This window comes from Balaenoptera borealis (genome assembly GCF_965194805.1).
Source record: "Balaenoptera borealis genome assembly, chromosome: 1".
Lineage (NCBI taxonomy): Eukaryota > Metazoa > Chordata > Mammalia > Artiodactyla > Balaenopteridae > Balaenoptera > Balaenoptera borealis.
The window spans coordinates 123,358,354-123,378,675 of NC_138860.1; the positions used below are offsets into that span (position 1 = coordinate 123,358,354).

Here is a 20,322-nt window from a genome sequence, read left to right on the forward strand (position 1 = left end):
TGTCAGCTATATATAATTTTCACAGACATCCCATGAGGTATGCCTTGTTGTCTGATTTTACAACTCAGAGAACTTAAAAAACTTTTCATGTCAGGCAGCAAGCAAACAGCAGAGTGGGGAGTTAGAGCCACAGCTCGCAGTTTCTAAGGCCTGAGGATGGAAAAATGCAGTTTTCTAATTGTGCCAATTGTGGACAGCTATTCTAGAGGCAAAGTTGTCCTTGTTCGTGTATTTTGTACTTCCTAGGACAGTTTTAGTTAAAAACTGCTACAGATAAAAGATGATATTGATCTTAATTTTAAAAAATAAATCAGAATGTCAAACTCTGCTCATAATCCTTCCCCAGCCCCAAGTGAACTCCCGTTTTTCACAACCAAACATCTTAAATGTTTGTTTCCTCCAGTTCTATATCCACTAGGTGTTCATTCACTTTTCACTCAACAAATATTTATGGTACTTTCATTATATACCAGATATTTTTCTAGGCCCTGAAAAAACATAAGTCCCTATGGTTGTGAAGTTTATACTTGGATGGGAGAGAGAGAAAATAAGCACATACACGCAAACATAATTACAAGTAAGGTCAAATAATGATATACGCAATGAAGAAAAATAAAATGGGATAAGGACTTAGAAAATAATAATAACTAACTTTTATTGAAAACAGTGTCAGACACTGGTCTAAGCACACTACGTGGATTAATTCATTTAATACTCACAAAACTCTAATTCATTTAATTCTCACAATTAATTGGTAGATATTGTATTTGTGGTGGATTGGAGATGGCAGCAAATTATTAACTATTCCCCGAATTGAGAGGTGGACTTGAAGTCCTCTCCCTTTGAATCTGAGCTGGCCTTAGTGACTTGCTTGATGAATAGAATGAGGCAGAATAGACAATAGCCTGGGTCTGAGCCTAGCTTTTAAGTTGACTGGCAACTTCTGCCTTGTTCTCTCAGAGCCCTGCTCTGCCATGTAAGAAGTCAGACTAAGGCTTCCATGCTGTGACAAAGCCCAAGCCGCAAGGAGAGGTCAGGTGTCAATTGAGACCCATGAGAGCTCCCAGCCTGCGATCAGCATGGGAATGAAACATGTTGAATGGCCAGCCCCTGAATCTTTCAAATGACTCCAGTTGCTATCTGACTGCACCAGGATGACAATCCCCAAGTGAGAACCACCTAATGGAGCCTGGTCCATCCACGGAAAAGTGAGATATAATAATAAATAGTTGTTTTGAACTACCGAGTTTTGGGGTGCTTTGTTATGCAGCAATGAATAATTGGAACAATTATAATCTTTCTTTTATAGAAGAGTAACCAAGGGAAAGAAGTGTTAAGCAATTTTCTGGCCAAATAGTAGAATCTGAATTCAAACCCAGGCAGACTGACCCCCAAGCACCATTTAAAATTCTGCCCTTCACAGCCCTACCCTTAGACTGAGATCTGCATTCCCAGGGTACCCCTGATGAAATTTGGTAGTTGCCTATTAGTTGACATTTCATTTTCTCCACTGAACCACAGTGGTTAAAACTCAGGGCATACTGCCATTGGGATATGATTGCCCAGCTGGTGTGCTTGTGCAAAGGAATCTTGTGGTGTCCTTTGCCCCAGAAGTATTATGTTGTCTATGACCTTTTGTGGATTGGAATCTTAGGAAAATATAAGGAGGATATGGAGAAGATTGACCTCGTGCTAATCTATAATCCTTTCATTGTGCTGTAAAATTATGAGAATTATTCAAGTAAAAATAAGAAATTGCATGGTACTTTGATTAAAGAAAAGGAGCATGAGGTAATTTGGTTAAATTAAAGGGCAAATAATGGTCACCAAATCAAATTTCTTGGCGTACAAATATGTCACATCCCTTGTCTAATACACAGAACTGATATTTGGATGGGAAAGGAATAAGCGGATGTCTGTAGCATGATAGCATTAACCAGCTAGTCGTTCCTTCCTCAGCAAGGAAGGACAGATAAAAGTACAATGTGCCAAGCAAGTCCACAGTACAAGTTTCCAAAGACGTTTTTCCTTAGGGTATTTACAGTTTAGTTTAGCTGTTTCCATTCTGAAGACTTTGTATACACAACAATAGAACAGCTCTTAATAGCTCAAAGGAAAGAACTTTATAGATGTTGCTGCAAATTTCCCCCCCCCCTCAAGTGTTCCAGGGGAAACTCCTGGTACTCTTGAAACTTTCCTGTCAGACTATGACACAATCCAGTGCCTTTTCCAAGCAGGAAATATGATGTTCCAAAGACAACTTGACTTCCTGTTTGAAAATGGGGGTGGGAGGGTGAGGTAAGGAGACAAAACAGTCACGGTCTAAGTATACTTGATTCATAGACCCACTCACAAATACAAACAAGTTAATTTTGTTAAGAACACATGCTAACATTTCACTTAAGACAAAATCCCAATCATTTATTCTCCTCTGGAGTACTTCTTATGCATCCTTGAGTTTTTAGAAGTTCAAGTGCTGCATAAAAAATCAACATAATTACAGAAAGCAGTCCTCAAACAAGAATATCCTGTTTTGTTTCCTGCATACTCACTGGGGTGGCTCATCTGAATCCTTGACAACATCCAACTCCAAGAAGAAAACATCAAGACTGCTTGCTGATCTTGATTTTTACATACAGCTCGTCAGCAGTAGGGCGGCTGTAAGCCAGTGTGTAAGCCGACAATCACCCTATTGTTTACTTTCCCGTCAGAAAAGCGATGCTGCTCTTCTTCACCGTGTATGGTCTCTATAATCCTAACAGTCATGTTCACTCAGTAGTAAGCCCAAATATATGTTTCCCAGAGGAGTTTCAAATACATGAGCTAGATTAGCATCTCTGTGGCTTTATGCAATCTGTGACAGATTCAACAGTAATAAACATCTTCGAGTGTGGTCAGTATTAAATTATTTGCTGAAGACCAATTTTGTTCCTGAGGTAGAAAAAAAATTAGCAATAACTTTTGGGTAGTAAATACACTGGCTGAGGGAACAATACAACAGTCCTGAACCTCTTGCCCTCTCGGCATTTCATTCTGTGTTAAGGGAGGAAAAAAGCCCAATTGTGTGCTGATGAATTAGAAAACTTCATGGACATTCAAGAAATACACATGCCACTACAAATTAACCATTAGCACGGCAAGGTATTCATCCTTTCTGTCAGATTCTGTGGGAAGTATGCCTTATTAGCACTGAAACCCGAAGAAGTAGTATATCAGTCCACATTCACTTATCCTAAAAAAAAAAAACAAAACAAAAGAACGGGCAATCTCAGTTCTGGTAAAATAGTGTTTTTCTTCCCATCCCTATTTCATTCCTAAAATTGAAAATCACCAAATGAAATCCCATTTCTTCTCGGCTTCCACTTTGCCTCTGTGTTTACCATGGGATGCGGTTTTGCATTTTAAATCAGTTCCATCATAACCCTTAAAGTGATCACAAGCCTGCTAATTCTTGGTCTCCAGTTTCCAGCCCTCCCCGACTTTGCAACTTTGAATTTGAATAGGACCAGAAGACTCTCTGGGGGCCACATTTGTGGCCCTTGAGAAGCAGCCTCTCTACTGCTTTCAGCTGGTTTCCTGGCATGTTTCATGGGGATTTGTGGTGAGTGGCAGCTCTGGAATCACTTTTCATTCTGTCAGGTTGTGGTTAGGCTTAGTGGGGTTTCTTTGTTATACTGGCCACTACTAGTCAATTCCCTTGAAAATATCTGGTTTTCTCTTTTTCCCTTAAAGAAAAAAAAAAAAAGGCAGCTCCAGACTCCCTACCTTTTCCCCAAAACAGAAACACATAACAAACACGATATCGAGAAGGGGGAGAGGACCAGATTGTTCTCAACATCCCAATTTAATTTTGATGTCAGACTATAAAAGATCTTGGGAGGGCCCAACTTCCCGTACCTGTTCTGCGGGGAATGCTGTTTTATTGAAGAATCAGGGACAAATTTTACTACCGCTTTTTCATGTTAAAACAAAATAAAATCAACCAAACATATAAAATGTGGACTTTTGGAGCACAGTGTTTCTTTTCCTTTCCGAATAAACCTGGGAAATAAGCAGTAAGTACCAAAACTAACTAAAACAAATCAAACAAATGCTTAGAAGCGGGTTAAGATGGGGTTCTCCACAGACACAGCGGGGTTGGCACTTTCAGCACATATCCTCTTAAGCCAGGGCTGAACTGCTTTATATTTCATGAATTAGTTCGGGGGGAAAAAAAAAGAGAACAACATAAGGGGGCCAACGTCTTATATTGCCAAGTTACGCTATTAAAAAAAAAATCCCAACTAACATTGAAATCTGATATCATGTTAACATCAGTAGGGGGTAGGAGGAAGGAGGAAAGCCATAATCTTAGAATACAAGACAGGCTTTTCAAGAATGAAGAACTGGCTACTTGTACACCGACATGCCACAAAGGCCTTCAGAAACAGTCAGTTCCTGAAACAGGCCAAACCCCTTCCCACCATACTGCCTTCACACCAACCGTTCCTCTGATTGGAAGTCTATTCCCTGGGACACTGGCAGAGCTCTCCACTCAGATCCAACCACGAGGCGCAGGGTTTCTCTAACCACAGGGTTGAAAGCCCCTTTCCTAGACCCCATGCCGGCAAACCCTCTCTTTTCCCACTTGCATTCCTCTCCATTCCCATTCCTCTCCAATTCCTTACTGGGCTGTAATTTCTGTCCAGTACTCCTTACTACCTGACTATATATATATATATATATATATATTTTTTTAAGTTTATTTATTTATTCATTTATTTAATTTTTGGCTGCATTGGGTCTTCGCTGCAGCACGCGGGCTTTCTCTAGTTGCAGTGAGCGGGGGCTACTCTTTGTTGTGGGGCACAGGCTTCTCATTGTAGTGGCTTCTCTTGTTGCAGAGCACAGGCTCTAGGCGCGCAGGCTTCAGTAGTTGTGGCACACGGGCTTCAGTAGTTGTGGCTCGCGGGCTCTAGAGCGCAGGCTCAGTAGTTGTGGTGCACGGCCTTAGTTACTCCACAGCATGTGGGATCTTCCCGGACCAGGGCTCGAACCCATGTCCCCTGCATTGGCAGGTGGATCCTCAACCACTGTGCCACCAGGGAAGCCCTACCTGACTATATATTATTTGTTTGCTTGTTATTTATCTCCCCCATTAAAATATAAAATCTATGAGGTCATGGGTTTCATATCCTTTGTTCACTTCTTTTTCTCCACTAACCCAAACATTGCCTGGTACATGTGAGGTACTCAGTACAGGTTTGCTCCATTTGTATTTGTGTGTAATTGCATAGTCCTTATTTTTCTCATTTTATTGTGGACAAGGAAAAAAGTTCACAGTGCCTGCGCTGTTTGGTATATGGAAACCATTGTTTTAAGAAAGAGACTGGGGCTTCCCTGGTGGCGCAGTGGTTAGGAACCCACCTGCTAATGCAGGGGATGCAGGTTCGAGCCCTGGTCCCGGAGGATCCCATATGCCGCGGAGCAACTAAGCCCGCGAGCCACAACTACTGAGCCCGCGTGCTACAACTACTGAAGCCCACACACCTAGGCCCGTGCTCCGCAACAAGAGAAGCCACCACAGTGAGAAGCCTGCACACCGCAACGAAGAGTAGCCCCCACTCGCCACAACTAGAGAAAGCCTGTGTGCAGCAACAAAGACCCAACGCAGCCAAAAATAAATAAATTAATTAATTAATTAAAAAAAAAAAAAAAAAAGAAAGAGACTGAAGAATCCCTCAGGCATACATCAGGGCACAACCGAAGGAAGAAGACATTTGGTGCAGGCATTCTTTACTGCGTCCGATTTTGAATAGCAGGAGTGAGAGTTCCGTTTCTTAGGACTGGCAACAAACTGATAACAGGCGGAGGTCTGGCCAGACTACGTACTGATTTAAGAATAAGGAATATTTCTAATAACACAGACTTAGGCTGCATTTGTACCCTCTTCCTCCCTCCTAAAATTACTGTGTTATGTAGATTAGGCATGGCTCCTTAGTACCTCTTAAATTGTGCATGCATTTTTTTTTAAAACAACAAGAGAATGTTTACCTACTCTAAGAGTGCAAATTCCTATTGGATTTAAAAAAAAAAAGAAAGAAAGTAAAGAAGGAGCAGCCTTCAGGTGAAAGCACAATTAACTATAATCTCTCACAATTATTCACTGCAAAGTAGTGGAACCGAGAAGTTAGGTTCGCAGACAGATCTTACAGCTGGTTTTGAAATGCATTATGGATAGTTCACAAATATAGATAGTAGGTTTCAAAAGTGTATGTTCCAAATTTTTGTGCCATTTGTGGTCCTGGGTTGGTGGTTCAGATTTTTTTCTGAAAAATATCTCTTACTTAGAGGCATGTGGTGCTCATTTTGGCACAGATTTTTTTCCTCTTAAAAAGTGGAGAATGAGCCCAAATGTACCTAATGCAAGTTTGCACAGACTTTTCTTTTTTGTTTTTTAATTTGGGTCCGATATCTGCTCTAGCTGCAACACTTCTGAGTAGGAGTAACAGGTAGTAATAAGACGGTATACAAATAAGTGAGATCTGGCTATTGGTGAAGAAAATGACAGTTTAGAGTACTTGGGTGTGTTTGTGTGATGTACATATATGGTAGGGTCCATGTATATTGGTTATTATAATGATGAAGAGATTAATGGAAACTGTAAAAATGTAGATCACTTGAAGTTCCCTTCATTTTCTCTTTCTATCTTTCTCTCTCCCTCTGTCATTCTTTTATGCTACAGAATGGAATGGAGCTGGGGGAATCTAGAAAGCCTCTGCTGATTAATCCATCATACTTTGACAACTGAATTCCCAGAAACAGAGTATTAGACTTTCACACAAAGTGACGTTTTGACTGGAATCTTTCAAGTCCAAGCCTGTGAGGCTTGGAGAGGAGAACCACCCCACGGTGGGTCCTCAATTAATGGTAGCTTCTAGCGTAGTTTCTATTTATTGCCCCCATTAAGAAACTAAGGATTTCAATTTCTGACCAGCCAGTTCTACCATCTCAATACTGTCTCAACTGCTATGTCAGAGAATGTTTCGTAAGAAATAACAGACTGACAGCCGTCGTGCAGACTGTTACACTGAAGGGGAAGAATAAATATGTTAAGTGGTTTTAAAAAAATCAGGGAAGTGAGATTTTGGGGCCATCACCCAGCCGATAAACTTGTCTTATTTTAGATTGTACATCATAAAGATTAAAAATAAAACCCAAGCTTAACTACATTGATATTTGAAATAAAAACATTCACTTTTCAAAACGGTCCCAGCACAGTGATAGAGGCAGTTATTTTTGGTAAAAGTGGATTGTGGACAGAGTAGCTGGTGAAAATGCTCGTAAGTATTCATGTTAGGACAAAAACCTTCCTGGCACTGAGAAATCTCAATTGGTTTTTCAGCTGCACTGTGGTTTATTGTGTGCTTTAAATCAGCTCTAAGACTACACTACATACCATTGTGTCTGTTAGAAAATCATTATGGTGCAATTAAAAGCAACGTTGTTTCACAGACAAACATGGAATTTTCCTCCGTGTCTGATGGCTGCACACTTCCTTTGTGCCTCTTGTGATTTGTACACTTGTGATGGTCAAGAGATACAGCTGTCAGGAAAACACTCAACAGATGGCAGTTGCGAGGTGATGCTTCATCCTTTTTTGGATGCTCTCTGACACCCGAGCGCGGGACTTCCTTAACTGCTGGTGTGCAACTGACTCTTTTGAAGCAACATGGGTCTGGAATGTTCAGTGACAAAATTCATCTTGCCCCCAGAATGAAGAGAAATTGAAATGTCCTTATGATATGAAATGTGCAATATAATATAAAATGTATTGTCCCTGGAAACTTTTTAGCTATTCCAATTAAGAAGGGCTATGAAGAGAGCCTGAAACATTGGTAGATAGATAGATCTCTTTCTTCAGGAGGAGAGTGAGGCAAGATCAATCAGTTCTTTCATTTTTGTAAAGCTCTTTAAATATTGGCTTTATATTTTTTTGAAAAAGAGCAATTTAACCTTGGCTTCAGTAATGACATGACTTGTTGAATGACATAGTCGCAGATGCAATTAATCTAAGTGGTTTAAGAATTAATTAAGAGCGGGCTTCCCTGGTGGCGCAGTGGTTGAGAATCTGCCTGCTAATGCAGGGGACACGGGTTCGAGCCCTGGTCTGGGAAGATCCCACATGCCACGGAGCAGCTGGGCCCGTGAGCCACAACTACTGAGCCTGCGCGTCTGGAGCCTGTGCCCCGCGACGGGAGGGGCCGCGATAGTGAAAGGCCCGCGCACCGCGATGAAGAGCGGTCCCTGCACCGCGATGAAGAGTGGCCCCCACTTGCCTCAACTAGAGAAAGCCCTCGCATGAACCGAAGACCCAACACAGCCAAAAATAAAATAAAATAAATAAATAAAGTAGCTATAAAAAAAAAAAAAAAGAAAAAAAAAAAAAAGAATTAATTAAGTGGTTTCTCTTTACGTTTTAGGTAGCATTTTAACATGAAGCACTTAAGCTTCTATCTTTATTATTTATACAATACATATGAGTGTATAACATTATTATGAGAATAAGAAAATAAGAGGAAGTTGATCGACAAAGATACAGAACTATGTGCCGCACAATGCTTGTAATTGTGCTGGATCTTTCAGTATTCAGAATCTGAGTTACTGATTCTGTATGACTGACATGTTTCTTCCTCTCAAGTTTATACAAACCCTTTCAGGTTCTAGAGTCTTATTTCTGCCCAGTGAACATTCTGAGCTATCTGGATGTATATATTTTAACACGATGACAAGACAGTGTTGAATAATAGGCATATGTTCTGCTTCTGTGTTCTAGAGAGTATTCTGAGCGTACCTGCGTGCCAGCTCAATCCCCCTTCCAATGCTGCTAAATAATATCTGTCTATCTTTAGTTTGACCTGAATATGAGTATAGGCCTATAAAATCTTAAAAGCAGCCAACATGGGGATAACCATGTCCTACAGCATTAAGTTTAATTTTGTCAAAATTGTTGTCTTTTCTTTTTGTGTTACAAAATCATGTCCAGCAGTTCACAAAGATTTATATTTCTTCTCAAACATGACACTCTGACATTTTCTGTTTGTCTATTCATGACCCAGAAGAGGGAACCACATGCTATATATGTTTTCTGTTAATATATTTGCAAGTTGGTCTTACTGGTTGGTCTCAGAAAGATTTCTAGTGGATAAAACACGTGGAATGAAAAGCTGTAAAAAGAAATCTTTTTAGTAAATGCATAGCAGGTCAGGGAACAAGGGCAGAGGTTGTAGGAAACATGATAAACTACATAGTATAGCTTTGAAACACATTGTGTGTGTTTTGCAACAAAAACAACACTTCACTTATTCTAAAAATTTAATATATGCCAGGTACTATCATAAGTATTTTACATCTTTTATTTTATCCTCACACATACGTGAGATCGGCGTTATTATTCCCATTATACTAATGAGAAAATTGTGGCACAGAGCTGATAAATAATTTGCATAAGGTCCTGCAATAAGACGGTCTTTCAGGTCCTTATAATTTCTTACAAGAGTATACTTGTTTCTTCCCTAAACAAAATACAATTTTGTGCACCTAAGATATTCCATGATATTCCTACTAGATGTAAGTGCTAATTAATAAAGCAATGAAAAAATAGATCTATTTTTATAATAAAATGTATCTATATAGCTTTTAATACAGTTCCTATAAAAAAGTTTGATGTGTATAAAAATGTGTGTTCTTCTGAAGGATTCAGGCTTTTTTTTTTCGCCACATCACACTACTTGCGGGATCTTAGCTCCCCAACCAGGGACTAAACTCTGGCCACCGCAGTGAAAGCGTCGAGTCTTAACCACTAGGTCACCAGGGAATGCCCAGATATTTTTATAAGTTGAGTATTGGCAATTTTTCCCTCAAAATTTAATTTGTTTTCTGATTGATATAAAGACAATTTCATGACATCTTTCAATAGAAATTAAAATATAGTTCTTCCTTTCATCTGTTGAGTGAAATAAGTCTGTAAGTAAGATTACTGTACTAAGTAAATTTTAGAGACCCTCTTTCTATTGTCTGTAGAAGGTAATATGTTCCCAGTTGAGACAAGTGTGGGAATGACCTGACAGGACACATTTTCAAAATAAGCGTACCATAAAAATGATTGGTAGAACATATTCTATGCAATTAAACTTTATGTTTTCTTGCCAGATTTTGAAAGTAGCAACCTCTGTTGTCTTACACCAAAGATAGATGACTAATTGTATACCTAAAAGTGAATCCTAGATTTTCATTTGTCTTTTATTCCAGTACTATATAATCAGGGGAGGGGAAAAATATGTTAGTTGAGATGCTCTATGGTTACCTCCAGTATCTTGCCACAATACTGGCTTCTAGTATGACACTGGAATGACAGCTCAAATACCTATGTGGACAAGACAAACCCACAGTGGAGCAAAGCATCATGAAAGCACATGCAGCAATGAAGACAAAGAAAGACCATTGTCTTATAGTAACTGCTGACAGTTGTGAATATATTACTATGAATCTAAGCCATGATGGGAGTGGGATATTATAGTTAAAATTGCTATTTGAGATTCTTCTGCTGCCTACTTCAAATAGATAAGAAGAGTCTAATTTTTTGAACAGTTCTGAAGCCTTATTTTATGGTATCCATTATTGTACAATTTTAGATTTGAACCAGTATGAGCTTTATCTCTAGTTGTGATGTTCACATCCCCATAAGTAAGAGGAGAATCAATAGTAAAAGGAAACCAGCAAATTGTAGTCTTTGCAATAAATCTAAGGTATTAGGTGGACATAATTTAAACAGCTGTTTTTCTTTTCCTGAAGAATAAACACATAATAGGAGGAAAAATGAGGCTCTAAAGGGATTACACATTCTTAAATATTTTATAGCTGGGTTAAATGCAATGTTGTGCTTTAGTTCCACCACTGAATATTTGCTGATGATCATTTACTCACCAACTGAAAACCCAAAAGATGTTATTTGAGGTTTTTGGTGTGGTTTCAGCTTCAGATCTTCTGTCAGGGTTTCACTGTGTGATTGGAAAGAGCAACTCTTTGCATGTGAGAATACAGACATGGGTGATTTAAGCAGGGAAACGTACCATCGTGTTTTGACTCAGCTGATACTTAATGATTTACCATTTAATGTAGTTCATCTTTCATAACCCTGAGTTCAAACAGAAGCAGCTGCTATTAGTGATGCAATAGTATTGAACTTCCCACCAATGACCTAGGAGAGCTTTTTTGTAGTTTTAGATACTGGACCCGTCTGTCCTTTCCCTTAACCACGACAACTGAAGGAGAGAAACAGTTTACTTCCCATCAGTGGAGACCTGGACAGAATGTATAATTATGCCAGATAAAGATTTTCAAATCAAAACTCCTTGGGTTAACATCACTCTGCTGCATTGGAAGACAAAACAACGCACTTTATCTCATTACCAAAACAGCACTGAGAAAACTCAGAAAGCATATGAAAAATCATGCTGAGCTGAAATCAGTTATAAGGGTAGGTGTGTCCCTGGTTTCAAACTTGGAAGATAAACTCATTTTCTTATAATTTCAATTTGCTTTTATTAGTGTGGAAGCTTTTCGGTAAGGCATCTGAAAAGGCCTCCTCTCCCTGATTTTAGAAAATATCTAGGTAGGTAGAGATATAGATATTTAGATAGGTGGATGGATTGTTAGATAGAAAGATGATAGATAGATAAAGTACCTTAAAAAAAAGTCTTTCCAGAAACTAAAGCATAAGAGATAGACATCTAATGGGATTGAAGTCTTTTGGAAGAAGGATGATATCCAACATGCTGATGAGAATTATGGTATTAATATTATCAAATAGAATGGTTTAAATACATTTTTTCTCTCCAAAGCATTGTTTAATTTAATAATGTTTTCACTTTGGCATTATTGGTAAGCAATTGAAAAAGCAGATTATAGGCTAGGTGGCTTCTCTTTTCTGTTTTTTTTCCCCCCCCTTGTTTGGGTAAAATTCAAACATCTGTAAATTAGGATTTACAAGGAAGGAAGAGGATTATAAACTTTCATTACAATTACAGGCTCACCAGACAACTGTTGTCTAGTTATAACTGTATCTAATCCCTTGACTGCTTTCAGTAGACAAAGAATATTTTTCTTTTCCAACAATATTCGTAAAAGATAGTGAAGGCAGTTAGACCTTCACTGTGAGATGTTTTCACTGTGAGAAACATACTTCAATGGTGTCCCCTCTGATGGAATTTGTTGGACTCAGACTGCTGTATGGGTCCCTTCTACCTCACTGAAGAATTTTTTGCTCATAAGTGAGAGTCAGGTCTTTCCTCTAGAGATTTTCCTATTTAAAGTTGTTATTTATTTATTTATTTATTTATTTTTTAAGCTTTGCCCATGGTTCAAGAGCATTTGTATTTACCTCTATGCATTATTTGAAAATACTGTCCTAGAGATATTTATGCATTTTCCAAAGTTTGATGATGCTTATAATTTTGGGTTTGTCATTCAGCAAGTAAATACAGAATTTGCATAACATTTATAATTATGCAATTATGCCATTTAAAAAGATAAAAGAGATTTTCTGTATGAGGAAAAGGCTTTGCTGAAAAGGAAACAGTCAAGAGTATAAAAGTGCTTTTACCTTACACTTTACCATCATTGTAAAGTTGTTGATAGAAAGTTCCTTTGCCCTCTTTTGAGGTGAGTTCCACTGTCTGATCTGCTACTGGTGCGGTGCATAGGATTCCTGGATTCTCAGACTCATCATTATTTGTGGAGAAAACCTTTCAGTTGTTCATTTATTTGTAGCATTTAACAGATTCCATGTGAAGAAATGGATACATTAATGTAGGGAATTGGGCCAAAATTATCATGATTTCATTTAAAAAGGAATGATCAAAGTGTACATTTTATTTTCACTTGGCACTGTTTAGATAAGTTGCCACAAATTGGAAAGCAAGTGTAAATGTATCAACCTCAACAAGTTAGAAAGTTTGATTTGGAATACTACCTAAATTCATCCTTTCAGCCTGAATACAGACAGGTATTTTACAAGATTTTTATTTCCCTATTTGCTCAATTCCAAGATTTATGAGAGTTCTAATTTGAACCACGGCAGAAATGCCACCACAGAAACAGTGGGGGGCTTTCTCCACAACATTTTATTATAATTGTTTCCAGGACCCAGGGCATACTATCATGTGGAAGTATGTATTTTAAAATGGTGTTTCAAATTTATTTAGCCTTTTAAACTTTTAAAGTAAAAATCTATTCTTTTTTAGTTTGTTTTTAGAGGGGGAGGTATTCTGGTTCATTCTCTTTTGATTAGCCTTGGCATATTTCTTGGTTAGCTCTTGTTGGACACTACATTTTCACAAATAGCCAGAATAGATTTCAGTGTTCAGTGAGCTAGATTATTCATATTATATGAATGTGGTTAGAGCACTCAATGAAACTAAACATTCCACAATTGTCTATTATTATGAGCTGTTTCCAAGTGAGCTTCTTAAAATACTTTTTAAAGGGGAAAAATAAAAGTAAATGTGATATTGTCATACAAAGAAAGTCTCTAAGTAATGCCACATTTGACTCGAGGTGGCTGTTAGGGTTAATATCAATGGAAATTTCCTAATGTAGCTTGGGGACCATTGACTTATCTTAAAAAAAAAAAAAATCACCAGATCACGCAATGACAATATTCAAATTAGAAAAGGTTAAAAATTTATCAAATCTTTTTAAAGAAATGACCTATCAACCTTAGAAGTAAGAAAAACATGTCTGTAACTCAAATTATGAAATAACAAGCCAACATTTCTGTGAGAGAATGGTAGACTCTAACGCAACAAGTAGAGGCTAGTCACAGTTTTTCTATCTACCCTGTGACCTTAAATAATGTCACTGTTCACATCCCATGGCGTGATGCCATAATACTAAAGGTCTTGTAGAGAAAAATAATCAAAGAGGTTGAAGTAAGGTATTATTGATATAGGAAGGAAAATAGCTTCACTTCTCTTACACGATTCTAAGTCACAGGAAAAAGTCGTACTGGGACCTAATGGAATATTTTAAGGGAAAACTAGAAAAAAAAAAAAAAAACATTAAAGAAAAGCACCAAGTGGAAACTTCTGAATTATTTTGTAAAATAATAGTCAAAGTTAATGACTAAAAATCCATGACTTTCATCTTAATGAATTACCATTTTAGAATCAAATAGTGGCAATTAAAGAATTTTTTTCTTATCATCAAAATGTGGGTTTTTAAAAAATCACATTTAACACTCCTCATTTATCCCTACACCTTTTAGAGGGACAAAAAAAAAAAAAATCCTACAATACTCGTCATGGTCACAACATGTAATGCACAACATGTAATGATAAAATGCAATTCAGGACAATTTAAATTGTATTTTATAAGAAAAAAAAAATAAGGAAATAAAAGAAGATGTTTGTTATACCTAGAATAAAGCATGGCATGAAAAGAAAAATCTCTTTAATCTTAAGGCAGTGATCCTTAGTGCATGTTCTGAGAACCACTTCCCTGAGAATTACCTGTGAAGCTTGTTAGAAATGCTGCTGATTCCTGGGCTCTCTGCCAGATCTACTGAGCCTGAATCCAGGGAAATGAAATTCAGAACCTGTTTTACTACATACATAGTCACAGATGCATCTTTAGTGTGGACAACTTTCAGAATTACTCTCTTAAAGGCAAATCTTTAGCCTATATGATGACTTAGAATTACTGGCCAAATCAGAGTAAACCAGTGAGGTGAGATTAACACATGGAATAAAGAGAAGTTAAATATTTTCTGTTGCCTTCTTGGGTTTGCAGATTATCTTCTACGTGGTAGCTTTCATCCAATGTATATTAAATGAATGGATAAATGGAATTTCATCCATAACAGAGACAAATATCATTTGGATACAAAATATACATGTTAGAATAGGAGATCACAATTACGACTTTTCAAAGGAAACATTATTTTATCTACTATATGTATATAATACTTGGAACATAGAAGATAAATAATTTAAGTTACAGAGAAGGTAACAAGAAAGGGGCAAGCTTAAAGATAATCATAAACTCTTTAGCAAGTCCCTAATATAAGAGAGAGAGATGAATTTGTTAGCCATTACTTTTTTAAACTTTTGATATTTTTAAGTAGAACGATTGTTTAGGTTAAGCACATTACAGTTCTGTATTTAGAGATAAAATTATAACACTTAAAATCAAGAATATGAATGTTCTTACCCTTACATATTTGCTGAAGGTAAGATTACTTCCATTTTAGCAACGAGAACAACGAGAAACTCATTTTTACATGTTTATGCATGTACTCACTCATTTGGCAAATATTTATTGATTGCCCACTCTGTTTACAGTTAAATATAGGTATGGTATAGTTAAAATAAATATAGGTATAGGTATAGTTAAATATAGGTAAATAAGGTATGGTCCCTGACCATAGAAACTGATAATTCAAAATATTGAGAGAAATGGCCTAATTATATTACAAAGGGATAAGGGCAAATCTAGATCTATAAACATGTTGTGTCATATTTTGTGGATGATCAGTAGTGTATCAGGGACTATATTTTTCTTTCATAAACCTCTCTCATGAGTCTGCATGGAGACCACATAATTTAACAGGTAAATACGTACTTGAAGGTGAAGGTCAAGGACTAGTGGCAGGAAAGCTGCTTCCGTTGCTATTTCAGCGCAAGCCCAGAAGGAAGCATTTTCCTTTTAATCACAGATGGTTACCTACCAAAGTCAGATGCTCTGAGTTGGGTTATACTCATTGGGAGTATTTGTGAGCAAAAGGCATTAGCACTTACATCTAATTCTCTCTTTGTTGAAGCAAGCTGTCATAGGCTTAATAAACATGTACTCTATTGTTTATAGACCATCATTAAGAGCAGCGGTAGTATTTCCCTTTCCCCTTCTATCTTTGTTAGGGACACCTCCTTCCCCACTATTGTTAAACTGGGTGTGTCTATATCCTGCTCCTTTTGTAATAATCTGTTTAACCTCTTTAATAGTTTTGTCTGTTTAATTAATGGACTAGCCCCTAACTACTGAGGCCACCTTTGTGTAATTTTAACAAAGAGATTATATAAACACACACACTGGTGTCTCTTAATTAGAAATATGACGGGTAGATGAAGGTATCTGGCAATAACTGAAATCAGCAAGTCATTAAAAATTCTTCCATGATACTACAAATTTGTTTGTAATAGCCTTCTAATTGCAGCATATAAGCAAAGACAAATGTGGGTTGGACTATATATAAAAAGTATCCATCTTGTGTTTTCTGCTTAAGACAACTATAATTTCTACTGTTGGTACAGTTGAAATAAGGATAGAAAGCTATATCCCATGCCTTTGGCTGGCATGCTTCTAATGTTCAGGTGCCTTTTATGAAAGGTGGTCTTCCTTTATAAAATGTTTGTTGTCAGTTGGTAGCATTGTGTAGTCTAGGAGAAATCACAAGAGATGCAGGTGCCTTATGAATAACCAGATGGGAAATGGAAGATGATCAAACTTCCTCCTAGACCCTTTGAGTCAAGTAGGAATGACAAAAGATTTTCCTTTGAAATGGTGAGGAGAGTGAAACTGAATTTTAAAATGTCTTGTATACAAATGACGATAATGCCTTACATAAGCCTCTTTCTTAAAGACACAAAACCTGTTTTCTTGAGCTTTTCGCATCACCAAAATACAGCCGGAGTCTGCGATTAGACTCAGCAGCTGTTTAACAGTGCCAGAACCACTTATGAACTTCCAAAACGTTTCTTTCAAGCAAAATAATATCCTCCAAAATCACACTCTGAATTCATTCACCACTGACTCAGAGGGAAGAGTGCCACCTATTGAATCCTGTCCTCTGTTTTCACAGCACCTGATGGATCCTTCCCAGGCTCCCTTCCACCCACCTACCAGCACATCCTGTTTCCCTCAGAGAGCTGGATATAATAATGCTCCGAGATGGTCTGAAGTTCACGTGTAAGTGTGCTCATATCACGCTCTATAATTTGAGGAAAACATATGAATTTTAATCAGTTTTTAAAACAACCAGGCCTCTCTTCTCACTTACTAGAATGGAAAAAATTCACTTTTATTACCTTAAAGATGCCAAACAGTGCCATTTTATTACTGTGGGAAGCTGGAAGTCATTTCCGAACTCTTTTGGCAAGGGTGCTATGTAGAGCATCCAATTCAGTCCTTTAAGTATCTTCTGAGAACCACCACACAATCTGTGATTTACTGTCTCCAGGAGTTAAAGGGACCCTTTCTACCCTGAAACTGAAGAAAGAAAGGTGAAATGTGTTTAAGAAGCATCCCATGGGACTTGCAAGAGTATGAGACAGTACAGAGTGAGCCAGATCTAAAGAATATTTTGATAACCCACAAACACTTTCCAACTTGTAATTTTCAATTTGGTTTAAAGGTTGTGTTGGTAACCTTTAAAAATTGCGTTTTGTATATTGATTGATAGGTCTTCAGGCCACTTTCACAAACTTCTTAAATTTTGTGGCTTAGAGGATCCATTTTTCCCCCCTTGCTAAATAGGTTTGGTACGCTTTTGCAGCAAACACACCATCATAGTTAAATATATGTATACTATTTTAATTTTTTATACACATATATACATAAATATATACACATATACATACTCCCATAATGTGCACTTGAATTTTTTAAACACGTATTTGACTAAGACAAATTAAAACAAGAGTCAAATGGAGAATTTGCATGTTTTCTGATTAACATACCAGAAGATGGCATGCCATTCAGTAGCAACCAACAACAATTTGAATTTACATATTCTTTAGCTGACTCAAATCTCTAGTATTTAGCAATATGTAAGCTGAGAGACTGCTATGGTTGTCAGTTAAAATATATTCACACATGTATATTTTGCTCCCAATTTTATTTTGTTTGGAGATTTTGCCTGGCTAGTTTATATTGGAGGCAGAAACCCAGTAAGAGAGAAAAAAGATATTTAACTGCTAGTCAGAAAACATATTACACGTAGTGCCTGGCAAATGGTGGGGTCTCTATAAATACATGATAAAATAATGAATGGTTAAATTATACCACTGTGGAAAATAGTCTATTACATCACAAATGAAAAGCTGTCTGATAGTGTAAAAAAGTCTAGTGTATGATTTTTCTTGACAAAAATCAGTGAACTATTGACTTTAAGTAAAAGGCCAATCTTTACTTGCTTTTATATTTTTAAGCTTTGACTAGTAATTGTCTAATGCAACTCTCAAAGGAGTGGATAATTTTTCTCTGGTTATAAACAACCCCAAATCTTTCATGGCAAGACGTCTCTTCAGTAATTGCATTCTTAACAGAGTATTATATTCATAAATGGTATCACAAAGGCATCCATGACGGTAGCCTGCAGTTTCCATGTCTTTTTTTAGGTGAAATTAATGTTTTCTTACAACATTGTGGTTATTAATGAGGAAACCATTATTTTTCTTGTTCTGCCAGGTAGGTAAATATAATTTGATGCTTGGAGTGGCATACTATTAAGGTATTGGGAATATTATGTGGTCTGTTCCTTGTTAGGACCAGGATGATATATCTGTTCTGAAGTAGAAGACTCACACTTGGCAGTAAGTTTAAGATTTCATGCTGCTTTCATTGCTAAATCTAGTAGGGGTAACAGAGGCCAAATCTTCAAGTAGCACCTGCCAGGCAAACGGTGGACAGAAAGGAGGGCTTCAGCTGGGGAGTGTAATACAGTGCCTCTATCCAAAGGTATCCAGGATGTACAACTTAGAGGAGTAAAATCAAAGCTTTGATGTATATATAACAAAAAAGTAGAGAAAATTTCCAAGAGCAAATTTATCACTAATTTGTGAGTCACCATTAATGTCTATTAAAGGGAAACAATAGAAGAAAGAATGGTATTTAAAGATAAAGTAGGAAAATGAGTCAGTTAAAAAAAGTATCTTTTTTTTTAATAAATATGTCCAAGAAGCTCTGTCCATTTAAAGCTAGCACATACATTGGGCTGACTCATACATTTCCTATGTGTATATGTCACTTAATTTCTTATATTTCCATCTATCCACCCATCATCCAACCTTCATCCAGTCATCCATCTATACCAACAAAGTATTTACGCATAATTTTATTTTTTCATCCATTCATAAATCCAACCTGTTTTGGGTACCGGCTGCATGACAAGCACCATTACTAGTGATATAAAGACATAGAAAACAGAGTCTCTTCCCTCAAAGAGCTTAGAGTTCAGTTGAAGAGAAAGTTAAGTATATCAATACTACACATTGTGATAGATGCTAGGATAGCACTACCCAATGAGGATAGAAGGGCTTCTAAATCAGACTGGTGGGTCCGGGAAGGCTAACATTAAAGTTGAATTTTAAAAGACAAGTAAGAAAAATTAGGTAGATGATGAAGAGGAAAGTAATTTTAGATGAAAGGCATGATGTATGCAGAATGTGTCCTTAATAATTGGTATTCTTTTACGTTCACAATATAGTCATTTAACAAAATTCTATCCCTTTACACATAACAGGACACAATGACTCAATTAAAAATGACCTGGGAAGGCAATAGAGTTTAGTGATTACGTGTACTGGCTCTAGAACCAGACTTCTAAATCCTGGCTCTTCTCCTTTCTAGCAGATAACTTGGAGGAAATTACTCAACCTCTCTCTGACTCAATTTTCCTTTATTCAAATTGGGGATAATATTATATCTCTTTATTTTAAATTAAAATTTTATACAATTTTATAGCTTACTTTCCATTTACAGTTATTACAAAATATTGGCTGTATTCCCCATGTTGTGCAATATATCTTTGAGCCTATCTTGCACCCAATGGTTTGTATCTGTCCCTCCCACACTCCTATATTGTCCCTCACCCCCACTGGTAACCATTAGTTTGTTCTCTATATCTATGAGTCTGCTTCTTTTTTGTTATATTCACTAGTTTGTTGTATTTTTTAAGATTCACATATAAGTGCTATCGCACAGTATTTGTCTTTCTCTTTCTGACTTATTTCACTTAGCATAATGCCCTCCAAGTCCATCCATGTTGCTGTAAATGGCAAAATTTTTTTTATGGCTCAGTAGTATTCCATTGTAGATACATACCACATCTTTATCCACTCATTTTTTGATGGCCACTTAGGTTGCTTCCATATCTTGGTAATTGTAAATAATGCTGCTATAAACATTGGCATGTATGTATCTTTTCAGATTAATGTTTTTGGTTTGTTTTTTTTTTCATATATATATACCCAGGAGTGGAATTGTTGGGTGGGTCATATGGTAGTT

The 20,322-nt window shown here is 37.0% G+C and overlaps 1 long non-coding RNA gene across 1 annotated transcript in view; it reads right to left on the bottom strand.

Annotated features, from left to right (window-relative positions):
* The window catches only part of LOC309611552, a 36,086-nt gene extending 15,994 nt beyond the window's left edge, over nucleotides 1–20,092 (bottom strand). The window contains exon 1 of the long non-coding RNA XR_014234589.1: nucleotides 17,124–20,092. This is a non-coding gene — a long non-coding RNA (uncharacterized lncRNA). The remainder of the gene's footprint in view (nucleotides 1–17,123) is intronic.
* Nucleotides 20,093–20,322: the final 230 nt, after the last annotated feature.